The following is a 12,695-nucleotide window of genomic DNA, read 5'->3' as shown; positions in this document are numbered from 1 at the left end:
TTTTTTAAAGATTTTATTTATTTATTTGACAGAGAGATAGATAGAGAGCACAAGTAGGCAGAGAGGCAGGCAGAGGGAGAGGGAGAAGCCGACTCTCCACTGAGCAGGGAGCCCGAGGCGGGGCTCGATCCCAGGATCCCGGGATCATGACCCCAGCCGAAGGCAGCCGCTTAACCGACTGGGCCACCCAGGCGCCCCTCACGGGCACCGTCTTATTTTTCAGCTGGATTATGAGCTCCAAGAGCTCATGATCCAGGAATTTCTTCTTTGTTTCATATCCTTCTCTGAGCACAGACTCTGAACCTGTCCTCTGTCACTGCAGTGCTTCTCGGTCCTCCTCCCAGAGTGGCCCAATCCACAGGGCAGCCTGAGCCGTCCCAGGGGTTGTGGTTGGGCAGAGACAACTGTGGAAGCCTTGTAGGCAACAGCACCATCTGAGTGCTGATCACACGTGGACCCATGGTCTGAAGCTTTCCACGGCCAATTCCCCAACCTACTCCAACTCAGCTTCTTGCAAATGGTATTTCCCAGAAGTTGGTAATATATTCTCCTAAAGATTTAATGGAAGAAAAGTTGGCTGCTTATTTGAAAAGTATGCTCTTGACTGCCAACTCAGAGTGCCTTAAATTAATGTTGACAAATGTGAGATTTAGTAGCGAAGCATCCATCTCTTTAGTGCCTGATGGGGCTCAAGACGTGCACGTAAATCATTCAGATGACAATTTTCTGGGCTGAGCACTTGGCGTTTACTTGCCACAACGCAGCGCACCTGTTTGCAGATGGCAGCGCTGGGACGCTGAGGATGATTTGAGGTGCTGGCCACTCAGGAGCAAAATGACTTGGAAACGTTGAAACGCGAGCCTGGAGCTGTCTCCAGATCTTCTTGAATTCCCCTTTAAAACTCATCAGCAAATGCTGACCTGGACTAACATGAAGATATCAATTTACCTCCGGGACTTGAACTTTATGGCCCTAAGGCTGCGCTGCAGCCATCCAGTTTCCGGTGTGTCCCCGGGGACTGTCAGTCCTGGGATGCATGGCCCTGGAGACCCGTTCGCTGAAACCTACCCTTCTTTGTCAAATGAATGTGTGCAAACGGAAACTTAGTTTTAGGAGGTGATTGTCCCAAAGTCTGGAGTGTTTAATATTTAAACTACCTATTTTTTCCTTATTTACCTGGTAAAGCCGGCAGAGTTGGTGACTGTCCTAATTGTGTTCAGAGTCCAAAAATCATTTTGCGGAGTATGTTTCAGATGTAATATGGTTCAGTGTCGTGAACCAAGATTATCTTGCCAACGCCTTTGGGTGCTGTGCAGCGGCCAAGGATGCTACCCGGGACTAGGGGGTCACGAGCGGGACATGCATGGACCACGCAGGCTCCCAGTGGGGGATGTTTTGCAGATTAGAGTGTACGCGCAGCTCTCCTGTAAGGGTTAGTTATGGACTTTTCTCTTTGTTTCTCCGTACTTTTTCATAGTAGCCACCTGTATGTCTCACATTGACAGCAAAGGGCTGAGTTGCTAAGAGTGACAGATTTGGGGAAAGGCCAACATTGTTCACAGAAATCTCTGCCAGTTGAATATTTTTTTTTTTTTTTTGCCGGTTGAATATTTCTTTGAGATTTTTGATCCTTTTATTTTCACGAGAGACCCAAAGAGAAAGAAAGGAAAGAAAGAAGGAGGGCTGGCAGAAGGAGGGATCAAGGGAAAAAGAAAAGAAAGGAAAAAGAATGAAAAGAAGGAAGAAAGGAAGGAAGGAAGGGAAGGTGGGAGGGGGGAGGAGACAGAGAAACAGGGAGAGAGTAAGAGAAAGAGAGGAAGGAAGGAAAAGAGAAAAAGGAAAGAAAGAAAAAGAAAAAGAAAGAAAGAGAAAGAAAAAGAAAGAAAGAAAGAAAGAAGGGAAAGGGGAAGGGGAAGGGGAAAGGAAGGGAAGGAAAGAAAAAAAGAGATACTGTCTTGTAGACAAGCCCACTGACTTTTAAAATGCTGCCTCTCTGAGAAGAGTTTAGCTCAGGACACACTTTCCCTTCTAGCCTCCACCTTCCACTGTGGCTGTTGGCACAGGCCACTGGGACCATTACGGATGGCACTGGGGGAGGGTGGCTGTGCTGGCCTTCTTATTTCTCCTGGACTTGTGCTGAGGCCCGAGTGGGGAATACCCACGTTGGCTGCCAAGCGAAGCATTTTCGTAGCCTGAGTCACACAGACAGACCTTTTGTTTGTGAACACGAAACAGGCAAATAAAGAACAGAATGCTGATCCTGGAAGGCAGGGGAAGGATCATTGTTCAGTACCATCATACACGCTCAGGGTAATTCTTAACCCCATGATTCTGTGATTCTGTTTTGTGGGAGGGTCATGCAAACTCCTACTGAGTGGGTGAGTGGGATCCCCTCCTCACTGTTTTCTCTAGACCCTGCTTTGAAGCCCAGTGGGACAAACCAGCATGAAGTTTGGCAAGTCTGTGTTCATCACTGGGGTTTAATTAAAATACACCGAGCCTTGCAGAAACTTGTGGCTTAGAGTAATGGAAAGTTTAGGGAATCAGAAACATAGCCAGATCCCAGAAAGAAAGGTCACATTTCCCCTCCAGCACTGGGATTTCTCGCCTTCCATTTCCTCCCAGACTTACAGTTCATTCTTTCTCAAACATATCAATTATTTTTCTAAGAAAGGATGAATCAATTTTATAATTACAAGTATTTGGTATTTATATACACAGAGGCATTATCCAAGTGTTCATACTGTTTTATATTCCTTTGTATTGGATTAATTTATAAACACATATTTTTTCATGCACCTACTATGTGTGCAGCAAATGTGGGGTGCTAGGGATGCAATTGTGAGCAGAACTAGACCGGCTTGGCTGTTTTCGTCAAGGATCTTCTGCTGTCTTGGTGGTGTCTCTTGGTCTCTCCATCATGTTATGAGCACAGCATCTAGCTTGGTCTTGGGAGGTGAACTCGACTTTCACCAAGTGTCAAATAGTTAAGAAAAATAAATGGGTTTGAATACAGCCCTTGTTAGCAGCATACGATCACGTACCACTGAGTACGTCTAAGTAATAGTGATGGTGCCGCAGTAGCCCTCAGAGCGTGATGCACACGTGTTCCCTGCACACGTCACGCTTCACTGGACCAGCTCCATAAATCAGTCAGTGGGGTTTCCCGAGAGTGTTGCTTTAGTTGCTGGCTGAGCTAAGCCACTTCGGGACAGTGTCCCAGCGTACAGTTTCTACATCCAAATCAACTGTATGTGTTTGTAAAAATTCCCATTTTTCAGCCTCAACACAGGTCCATAGAATTAGAATCTCAGGAGTTGGGATCAGACATATGCATTTCCAGCAAGGGCTCCCCCAGTCATTTTCGTTCAGAGTAAAGTTTAAGAGTGTTATTTTTGAGGGGCGCCTGGGTGGCTCAGTCAGTTAAATGTCCCATCCTTGATTTTGGCTCAGGTCATGATCTCAGGGTCGTGAGATGGAGCCCCTCATTAGGCTCTGTGCCACGCGTGGAGCCTGCTTGGAATTCTCTCTCTCTCTTTCTCTCTCCCTCTGCCCCTACCCCCTGCTTGTGCACATGCACGCACATACCCTCTCTCTCTCTAAAAAAAAAAAGAGAGAGAGAGTATTATTTTTGAGCTTATCTCATTAAAATCAATGCAAAAACAATCAATCGAGTTGAACTAAACAAACCCAATCCAGCAATTGGGGTGGGGAGCTGATATCAGATAGGTGTATGATAAGTTTGCTTTGGCATCACATAACCCTTCCCCTCCCAAAGCAATAAATAATGATACAATATTGCTTATGTTCAGCTGGTTGGGCCAAGGACCTTTGTCACATCATTTGATTTCTCACTTTCTTTATCTGCAGAGTGAGGGCTTGGACTTAATGATCTTTATGCACCTTTTTTGTTCATGTGAACACACTAAGCAGGTACCTACAATGGTGGCCAGTACTTTTATCCCTTCCTGTCCATGCCACCTTCCCACATACGACACAAACATTGGCCACCAGGAGATTAAGGCAGAGAGAAAGAAGAAATAGGATTAGCACAACAGAAACATGTCTTAAGTAAATTATGCCTTCAGACTCTAATTATTTTTTCTTGTCTTCTTCTTTCTCATGAACAATGTTCTTTGTTCTGTTAGTGACTGAGTTCATCATTTTAAGGGATTCATTCATGTATTAATTCATTTATTGAACACTTAAGAGTGTCCAGTATATTCCAGGACAGGGCCATGTGTTGAGGATGTAGAAATGCACAGATAGTTTGACCTCATATGGTCTTCCCCCTACTAAAATTGGTATATTTTAGCCATAGTCCATTGACACCCTTTTCAATTCTAAGTTCCTCCTCCTGAAAGAATGATGTAGAAAATATTTTTAAAACATAAAGACAAAAAAAAAAAAAAAAAGACAAGTTGGGGAGGGGGAGGGGGAGAGGGAGAGAGAGAATCTCAAGCAGGCTCCATGCCCAGCGCAGAGCCCAACTCAGGGCTCAATCTCATGACCCTGAGATCATGACCTGAGCTGAAATCAAGAGTTGGATGCTTAACCAACTGAGTCACCCCAAGCACCCCTAAGAACCCTCCTTTAAAAACATCTCGGGACCCTGCGTGGCTCAGTCAGTTAAAGGCCTGACTCTTGATTTTGGCTCAGGTCATGATCTCAGTGTCATGAGATCAAGCCCCACATAGGGATCAGGGCTGGGTGTGGAGCCTGCCTACAATTCTCTCTCCCTTTGCCCCACCCCTGACCTCACAAGTGCTTTCTTGAGCACTCTCTCTCTCAAAAAAAAAAAAAAATTTTTTTTTCAGACTAATTTTCCCTTAATTAATTTGGAATGTTTTTAATGACAAAATTCATGAAATGTTTAGTGTGTTTCAAAAATTCTTCTTGCTCAGTTGATACGACTTAAATGTTTTAAACTAAGGAGTTCCCTGGACTTAGGAGTTTCTATGTATATCTTGGATTCAAGGGGGAAAAAAAGGCATTTGGATTTATCTTCCCGATCAATTTTATATTCAGGAGAGAACTCTACCATGAAGCTGTTTTACTCAGCTATTGTTCATTTCACACAACTTGAGCAGATTTTTAATTAAGGTTTACAGGCGAGTCACCATATAAATTATGCAAGCTTCCCCCCGCCCAAAGACATGGACAGACTCTGCCCTTGTTTTGTAGGAAGAGCCCATGAGTGAGCACTAGAAGGCTCCCTCCGCATCCTCAGATGTGAGACAGACCTTCTGTGCCATTCCTCTGCCTCAGTTTCAGAAAGACTCCTCTGCACTCCCACGTGCATTTCCCCGTCCCAGAGAACCTCCTCTGTCACGATTACTAAGTTAAAACAACTCAACAAATTGTTTTTCCTTGGTCGTGTGTGTAAAGTTAATACCCAAAGTTCCGCAGTCCAAGTTCAATGGTGAGCTGACCCTCCCACACGGTTCCAGATCTTTCCCAGCGTTTCTCGTGAGATGGAAATCCGAATGCTCTTTTCTGGTGTCTTCTTGCTACGCGGTAAATGACTAATGTCATATAATTGGGGAAGCTTTTTTCAAAGACTGAAACCAGACTCACGCTGCTGGAGAAAGTAGGAAACCATATGTGCTGTGTGGGAGGTGGGGCGGTACTTGAGGCTCCGCTGCGTTGGCTTTTTATGAATGCTTCCCACTTCCACAGAGAAACGCAGCACCATTTTTAAAAGCGGGTACAGGCCAGTTTGTTTTATTTATTTATTTTTTTAGAAAGAGAGAGAGCAAGTGGGGTGGGAGGGGCAGAGAGAGAATCTTTTTAAACAGGCTCCGTGCCCAGCACGGAGGGGGGCTCGATCTCACCATCCTGGCATCGTGACCTGAGCCCAAATCGAGAGTCAGATGCTTAACCCCCTGAGCCACCCAGGCACCCAGCTTCTTTTATTTTTATATTGAAAAATCACCTCCGTCAAAACCTTTGAGAATTCTCAAAATTCCGTATATATAATAAATTACATATAACACCAATTATAATTTTGGAAGATTTGGTATTTAAGTGCTAACGATGTTAACGTATTAAAATATACATATATACCTGTCCCTGGCGGGGCCATGCCCTGAACACCACATGTATAAGCCAGTGAGGTAGGACTGTCTCCACTTGACACATGGGGAAACTGAGGAAGCCAAAGGAAAATGAAGGAATTTTTCTGAAGTCAAATGGCTAGAAACTAAGGGAAGCAGTATTAGAGCCCATGTATTTATTTCGACTAGGACTTTACGCTCCCACATCCAATGCTCCCACATTCCCTCAGCAAGGACATGAGCAGAGAAGCTGTGCTGGCTGTTTGCTCATCCTCTTACTATCTGGAATATTTTTTACCCCTTATGTCTAATTTTCTTGTCACCATTTTTCACAGCCACTAAATCAATAGCCCCATTTGTCCCTTTCATTTTAATAATGTCTAGGGGTGCCTGCGTGGCTCGGTTGGTTGAATGCCCGACTCTTGATTTCAGCTCAGGTCCTGATCTCAGGGTGCTGAGATGGCAACCCGAGTCAGGCTCCCTGCTCAGTGGGGAGTCTGGTTAAGATTCTCCCTCTCCCTCTGCCTCTCCCCTGCCCCCCACCCCACTCACGTACTCTCTTTCTCGCTCTCTCTCAAATAAATAAATAAATCTTTAAAAAATAATAATGTCTATATATTTTAGGGAGTAATCAGAAAATAAAACTTCATGAAGAACACAGGAAGACCATATTACCTTGGAGACTGTGTTGCAGAATTAAGCTTTGAAATGCAACATGATTTTGTGTTTTTCCCTTTGCTTCTGGCTCTGATCTAAGACTTTGATATTTTACAAAGTATCCCCATGTCCTTTCTAATGGCAACTCAAACACTTCTTCAGATAGAGATGTGCCACTTGGGCGTCAAGCTAAAGCCAAAGCTGTCAGAAAGCCACCAGGCTGATGATGGACAGATGACTCCCACTCTTCAGGCTGGGCTTCTTTGCTTCCCTCTTGTATGACAGCATGCTAGGTATTAGGTGTAGCTGCCCCCACTTCCTTGGCCCCCAAAATGTCCGAGAGTGGGATAAGTCTTACTCATCATGCTCTGGAAATTCCTCTAGAGTGGGAGCCATGTCTTTCTATTTTCAGGGGCCTGGTGCTGTGCCTGGCACAGAGTACATCCTTAGTTGATGAATAAGGAATAAATAAATAAATATGCACTGTTGGAGCAAATGGGAGATGCAATGCGTTCTGCTTCTCGATATCACACTATTTTTGTGAAAATGTTACAGTATGTTTCAGCTCACAGGTTGGGAACCCATGAGCCAGACTTTCAAATAAAGCCTCAATAAAAGAACTGGAAACTTAGAAGATTTCCAAGAAAAAAGTGCTCTGCACAAATAAATTGTAAATATTTCTTGAATAGGAATCTTCTTCATGTCTTCCCCATTACCAAATTTTGGTACTTTAGGCTGGCCCTAAATCTGTAGGCGTTCCCCTAAAATTTGAAGCCCCAAACAAGAGCCATGCTGGGGTAAACCACAGTGCCTAAATATAAATATAAATGGCTGAATGTAAATATTGAAGTTTTGGAGGGCAACTTGTAGCAACTTCCACAAATGGTATATTATAGTAAACATATGGCAATGACAATGAAGTCATGTCTTTGTTTGAAAAGAAAATTACTATTTTCTATAGCAATCGTTTATGAAAGCAGTCTTTCCCATTTTGCTTTTCTTTCAAACAGGTAAGTGGTTGTCTATACTGCAATAAAAATTCACGAACATTCCATGGCCCGAGAGGCATTTGGAGAGCACGCACAGTACTAAGGCTCCCGTGGTCTTGCCTGTGGTGCTAGGAGGGACCCTGCAGAGGTGTGGCCAGGAGGGGACATCCTCAAGACAGGTCTAGCTTCTCAATTATATTCCACTGATATTTAAATCCAGGATCTTTCCTCTGCAAGGAGGAATTCTGAAAGTGTCTGCTCAGCTCAGCCCACTGTGTCATTATAGAAAATTTCCAATTTGAAAATTCAGTCTTTCATAATATTGTAACATGGAGATAAAATTTCCCCGCTCACCTTAGTATTCTTTTTTTTTTTATTTTTTTATTTGACAGAGAGAGAGAGAGACAGCTAGAGAGGGAACACAAGCAGGGGGAGTGGGAGAGGGAGAAGCAGGCTCCCGGCCGAGCAGAGAGCCCAATGCGGAGCTCGATCCCAGGACCCTGGGATCATGACCTGAGCCGAAGGCAGACGCTCAACGACTGAGCCACCCAGGCGCCCCATCACCTTAGTATTCTTGATGGAGTCCCCTGCAGCCAAAAACGATCATGACACTTGCTTGTTCTCTTCCTGTGGCACTTCTCAGTCTGTCTGGTGGATAGCTATTTGTGTGCACATCTTGTCACATCTGAGGCTGCTTTCACTAGTTACTAGTCCCGTATGCTCATGTTTTCCTTAGCCCTTGCTTTGGAGGACGGCAAACTTGGATTTGAACCCTGGCTTTACTATTTCTACTAGCCACGAAAACTTGGACAAATTATTTCTCCTGTCTTGGCTTTAGTTGTCTCATCTGCAAAATAGTTTCTACCCTTTGTGTTGATTTGAAGATGAACTAAGATAGCATGATGCCTGATGTGCCGTAACAACCAATGTGTACCCTCTGTCATTAGTAATGATACTCTTGAGTAGAACCAAGATTTGACCCTGGCTCTTTCCTCATCAGGGAGGAGCTCTGAGGGTCTGCTCCCAGCCCAGCTCTGCCGGTGCTGCTGAATTCCGAGGCCCTTCTCCGGGCTCCCCATCTGCTTCTGGATGGAAGCTTCGCCACGGCCTCCCCCCACTCTGCCACTTCTCCATGTGGGACCCACAGACGCATTTGTATCATGAAGCTGTGAGTCACGTGAGTGTGGCAGGTTCTTGTATCAAAGGATTAAACCAAGCTCAGAATGTTCCTATTCTTCCTTCCCCTAACCTCACCCCTCAGGAGACCAGGATGGAAAAAACAAGTAGTTCTGAGCAGCGGCTTTGCTCAAGAAACCATGCCAAAGCTGCGGCATTTAAAACGGAGTGTGAAAAAATAAATAAATAAAATAAAACAGACTGTGAGGCACAATTCTGCCTTTTAGGACCCTACAGTCCCTGTCACCAAGACGGAGTGCAGTATCAGAAGGCAGCTGACCACACCAGGGACGTTTTATGCAGCGACGGAGTGGTACGAAGGAAAATAAGGGCAGATCAAGGTGGCTAGAGAGGTCAGGTCTGGGAGTGGTGGTCCTTGGTCTCCAGGATTCCTCTGAAGAGGAGCTTGCTGTCTTTGTGTTCTCCATGCTGGAGGCAGGACACTTAGAGCAAATTTGCTTTTCGGGGCAGAAGGAGTCCTTAGGTTGATGGACTCTAGCGGGACTTCAAGAAGATTCATAGCAAATTGAAACAAGCAAAATCTGGAGGTGAGCTCACGAAGGTGGAGTGATATTTCCCCTCAAGAACTTCAGTTTGAAGGTGAGGAACATGAGCAGGCCTTGCCGACAGGCAAATGGGATCAGGTCTAATGATGAGATCCAAAAAGCCATTCCAGTCCTAACGATGTTTATATCCTATTTTACACAAAGAGCAAGTGCATTAAAAGCTATAGCTCTGACGTTCGACGTCAAGAGTCTGTGTGACGAATGCTTGTTTTACTAACATTTTAATTAAAATTACTTCAATACAGAAAAAGGCACTGATTCTAAGATACAGCTTTGCGGATTTACTCCAGTGAACGCACCTGTGCAACCACAGTCCGGTCCAACAAATAGAGCAGTACCAGCATGCCTCCCTTCCCCGGTCCCTTCACGGCCAGCAGGGTAACCACTATCCTGAAGCCTACACCAGACTTCAGTTTCACCCGTTTCTAACTTTCTAGAAATGGAACTACTTAGTACCAATTAACTTATGTCTGGCTCCTTTCTCTCAACACTACCTTTGTAAGATTCACGCAAGAGCTGATTTATTTACTATGCTGTATAGTATTCCATAATGTGAATATATCACACTCGATCCATTCTACTATCGAGGGACACTTGGACTGTGTCTTGTTTGGGCTATCACATACAAGTAACATGGCTATAACCACGTTCTCATACCTACACTGAACACATTTAAGTGCATTTTTGTTGGGTATATACATGGGAGTAGAATTTCAGGATCATAGATTCTGCATCTATTCAATTTTTGTAGTCACTGTCATAAAGTTTTTCCAAAGTGATTGTATGAATTTATACTTGCACCAGCAATTTTGAGACTTAGACACAGCTTTGCTGACACTTGAGATGATCGTCTTTTTAGTTTTAGTCATTTGGAGGGTATGCCATAGGGTCTCTTTGTTGTCTTAGTTTTTAGTTCCCTGATGACTGAGGTAGAATATCTTTTCATATGTTTATGAGCTCTTTGGGTATCTTTTTTTGTATAGTAACTATTCCAATCTTTTGCCCATTTTTAATTGCAATGACTGATTTTTTAAATTAATTGATTTGTCTAAGTTCTATACATTGTCTGGATGCCAGACTTTTATGGGGCCCAATTCTTGCGGATACCTTTTCTCTGGCTGTCTTGGTAGTTTAGTGATTGGCAAAGGCCTCTAGGAGAAAAGGAAGCTGAATAGTGGGCTCCTCTCTCCAGAATTCCCTTTTCTCAGAGATTTTGGTCCTAGACCTCCGTGTATGGGCAGCTCTTTAATGACTCCAAACATGAGTTTGTGTGCCTAATGTTTATCCAGATTTACTGCTAGTTTTTCACTTCAGGAGGGTTGGTCTAATATAAGCTCTTTTTCCATCTCTAGAAGCATGAAGTTAAGAACCAGATTGTTCATTTTGGGCGTTTCAAAGGAAAACTGTAGAATAGAGAAGCATGTGTGATATCCTAAGGACAATGACCCCCCCCCCCCCCATGCACAAACGTACTCTGAGACTGGAGATAAGCACCTGTCCTGGGGCGAGGCACAAGGCCAGGGGAGCTGGGGTACAGGGAGGATCAGAGAGAGGCTGTGCCCTTGTCCCTGGGGATGGGGATAAAATAACCTAGAGAAGATTTGGAGATCCCAAAGTAGTGTCCCTGGGGGTCAGCCCCCAGGGAATTGGGGCCGCTTGAGAGGCCCCCATTCAGTGGAGCAGTGAACTGAAAAAAAAAAAAAAAAAAAGCCAACTTTAGACTGAGAGCCAGAGGACAGCTTTTAGGTCCTGTGTACCCCGAAGGGCCCCAAGTGCTGTGGGAGGGGGACTTCCCAAACCTATCAGTTCCCCAAGGAAGGCAGAGAAGAGGCCTCCAGGTTGAAGCAAGAACACAGCCTATGGAGTCCTGCTGGTGGGAGCCCCCTGCGGGGGCTTATGCGGCAGCGTTTACCATAAAGGCCAAGTGTGATGTCCAGGTCCAGGCTAGAAGGACTCAGAGCCCTAAGGCGTGTGTGCCAATCACATGGCCCTCATGCTGGGCCAGCTCTGCCCTCATTCTTAGGAATCCCTTACCTGCCCCCACCCCCTGGCCTCCTCTTGGACCTTATTTCACATCCAGAGAGAAGAAAAGGAGCAGGGAACTAGGGGGCATCCAGAATTAACAAAATAAGTGTCTGAAAGAGACCAGAGTTCTAAACTGGAAGGGACTGAATTTCTTTGGTGGTGAGATTTAGTGTCCAGCTCCTGTTGTGGGTTGAATTAGGTCTCCTCAGAAGCCATGTTGAAGTCCTAACTCTTGGTATCTGTGAATGTGGCCTTATCTGGAAATAGGGTCTTACTGATGTAACTAAGTTAAGTTGAGGTCATTAGAGAGGGCCCCAAATCAGTATGACTGGTGTCCCTAGAAGAAGAGGAGAAGAGACAGAGACCCACAGGGAGAACACCACCGGCTGGCAGAGGCCGAGATTGGAGTGATGTGTTCACAAGCCAAGGAATGCCAAGGATTGCAGGCAACTACGAGAAGCTAAAAGAAAGGCATGGGACAGATTCTCCCCTGGAGCCCTTAACAGAGTTCATGGCCCTGCTGATACCTTGATCTTAGATTTCTAGTCTCCAGAACCGTGAGAGAAAAGATTTCTGTTGTTTAAAGCCACCCGTGTATGCTCAGTTGTTATGGTCGCCTAGCAAACTAACACAACTACTAACTAGAAACGGGGCTGGTGTACTGAGTTGAGTTCAATAACGGAAAAGGAAAGATAATTAGATTTCTGTACCTCTCCCCACATTTTATATTCAACTCAGGATCTGAGCCTATGTTTTCCTTGCGAGAGGGATTCAGGCCACTCTGCATCCTCAGTGTGCAGATCTGCCTCTCTCCACGTAGGCGTCCTCAAGTTTATATCTACCCCGGTATCCATTGCCTTCAGTACCCCAATGTGGCAAGGGTCAGGGGGCTTTTGCTTTCCTGGTTCTTGTTTCATGACTAGCCTAAACTGGCTTGAGTCAGGACTGACACTGATTGAGGAAATAGATACAGTTTACAACCATGTGTACTTTGCAGTGAAGGATAACTCGGGCCAAGGTCTTGCCAGGAAGGGAATTACAGAAATTACTCAGTGCCGTCACAATATTTTCTCATATAAATGTGCATCATCAGGGTCGATCTGTTGGAGTGATTGACGGGGGGCGGGGAGGCCTCCTCAATTAATCACCCTCACTGCTCATATGAATGTCTGAGATTCCACAACGTCTCATCATTCCTTTCGGTTTTCCAAGGCATCATCTGTTTT

The 12,695-nt window shown here is 44.9% G+C and overlaps 1 protein-coding gene across 1 annotated transcript in view; it reads left to right on the top strand.

The window, feature by feature from the left end:
- SCAF8 (SR-related CTD associated factor 8) overlaps window positions 1-12,695 on the top strand; it is a 214,092-nt gene that overhangs the window by 188,015 nt on the left and 13,382 nt on the right. Inside the window, exon 23 of the transcript XR_013441049.1 lies at window positions 8,703-8,879. The gene's annotated coding sequence lies outside the window, so the exon portion shown is untranslated. The remainder of the gene's footprint in view (window positions 1-8,702; window positions 8,880-12,695) is intronic.

This window comes from Halichoerus grypus, chromosome 9 (assembly GCF_964656455.1).
Source record: "Halichoerus grypus chromosome 9, mHalGry1.hap1.1, whole genome shotgun sequence".
In the NCBI taxonomy this organism is placed as follows: Eukaryota; Metazoa; Chordata; class Mammalia; order Carnivora; family Phocidae; genus Halichoerus; species Halichoerus grypus.
The sequence above is the reverse complement of the archived record's forward strand: the minus strand, read 5'-3'. Positions and strand labels throughout refer to the sequence as shown.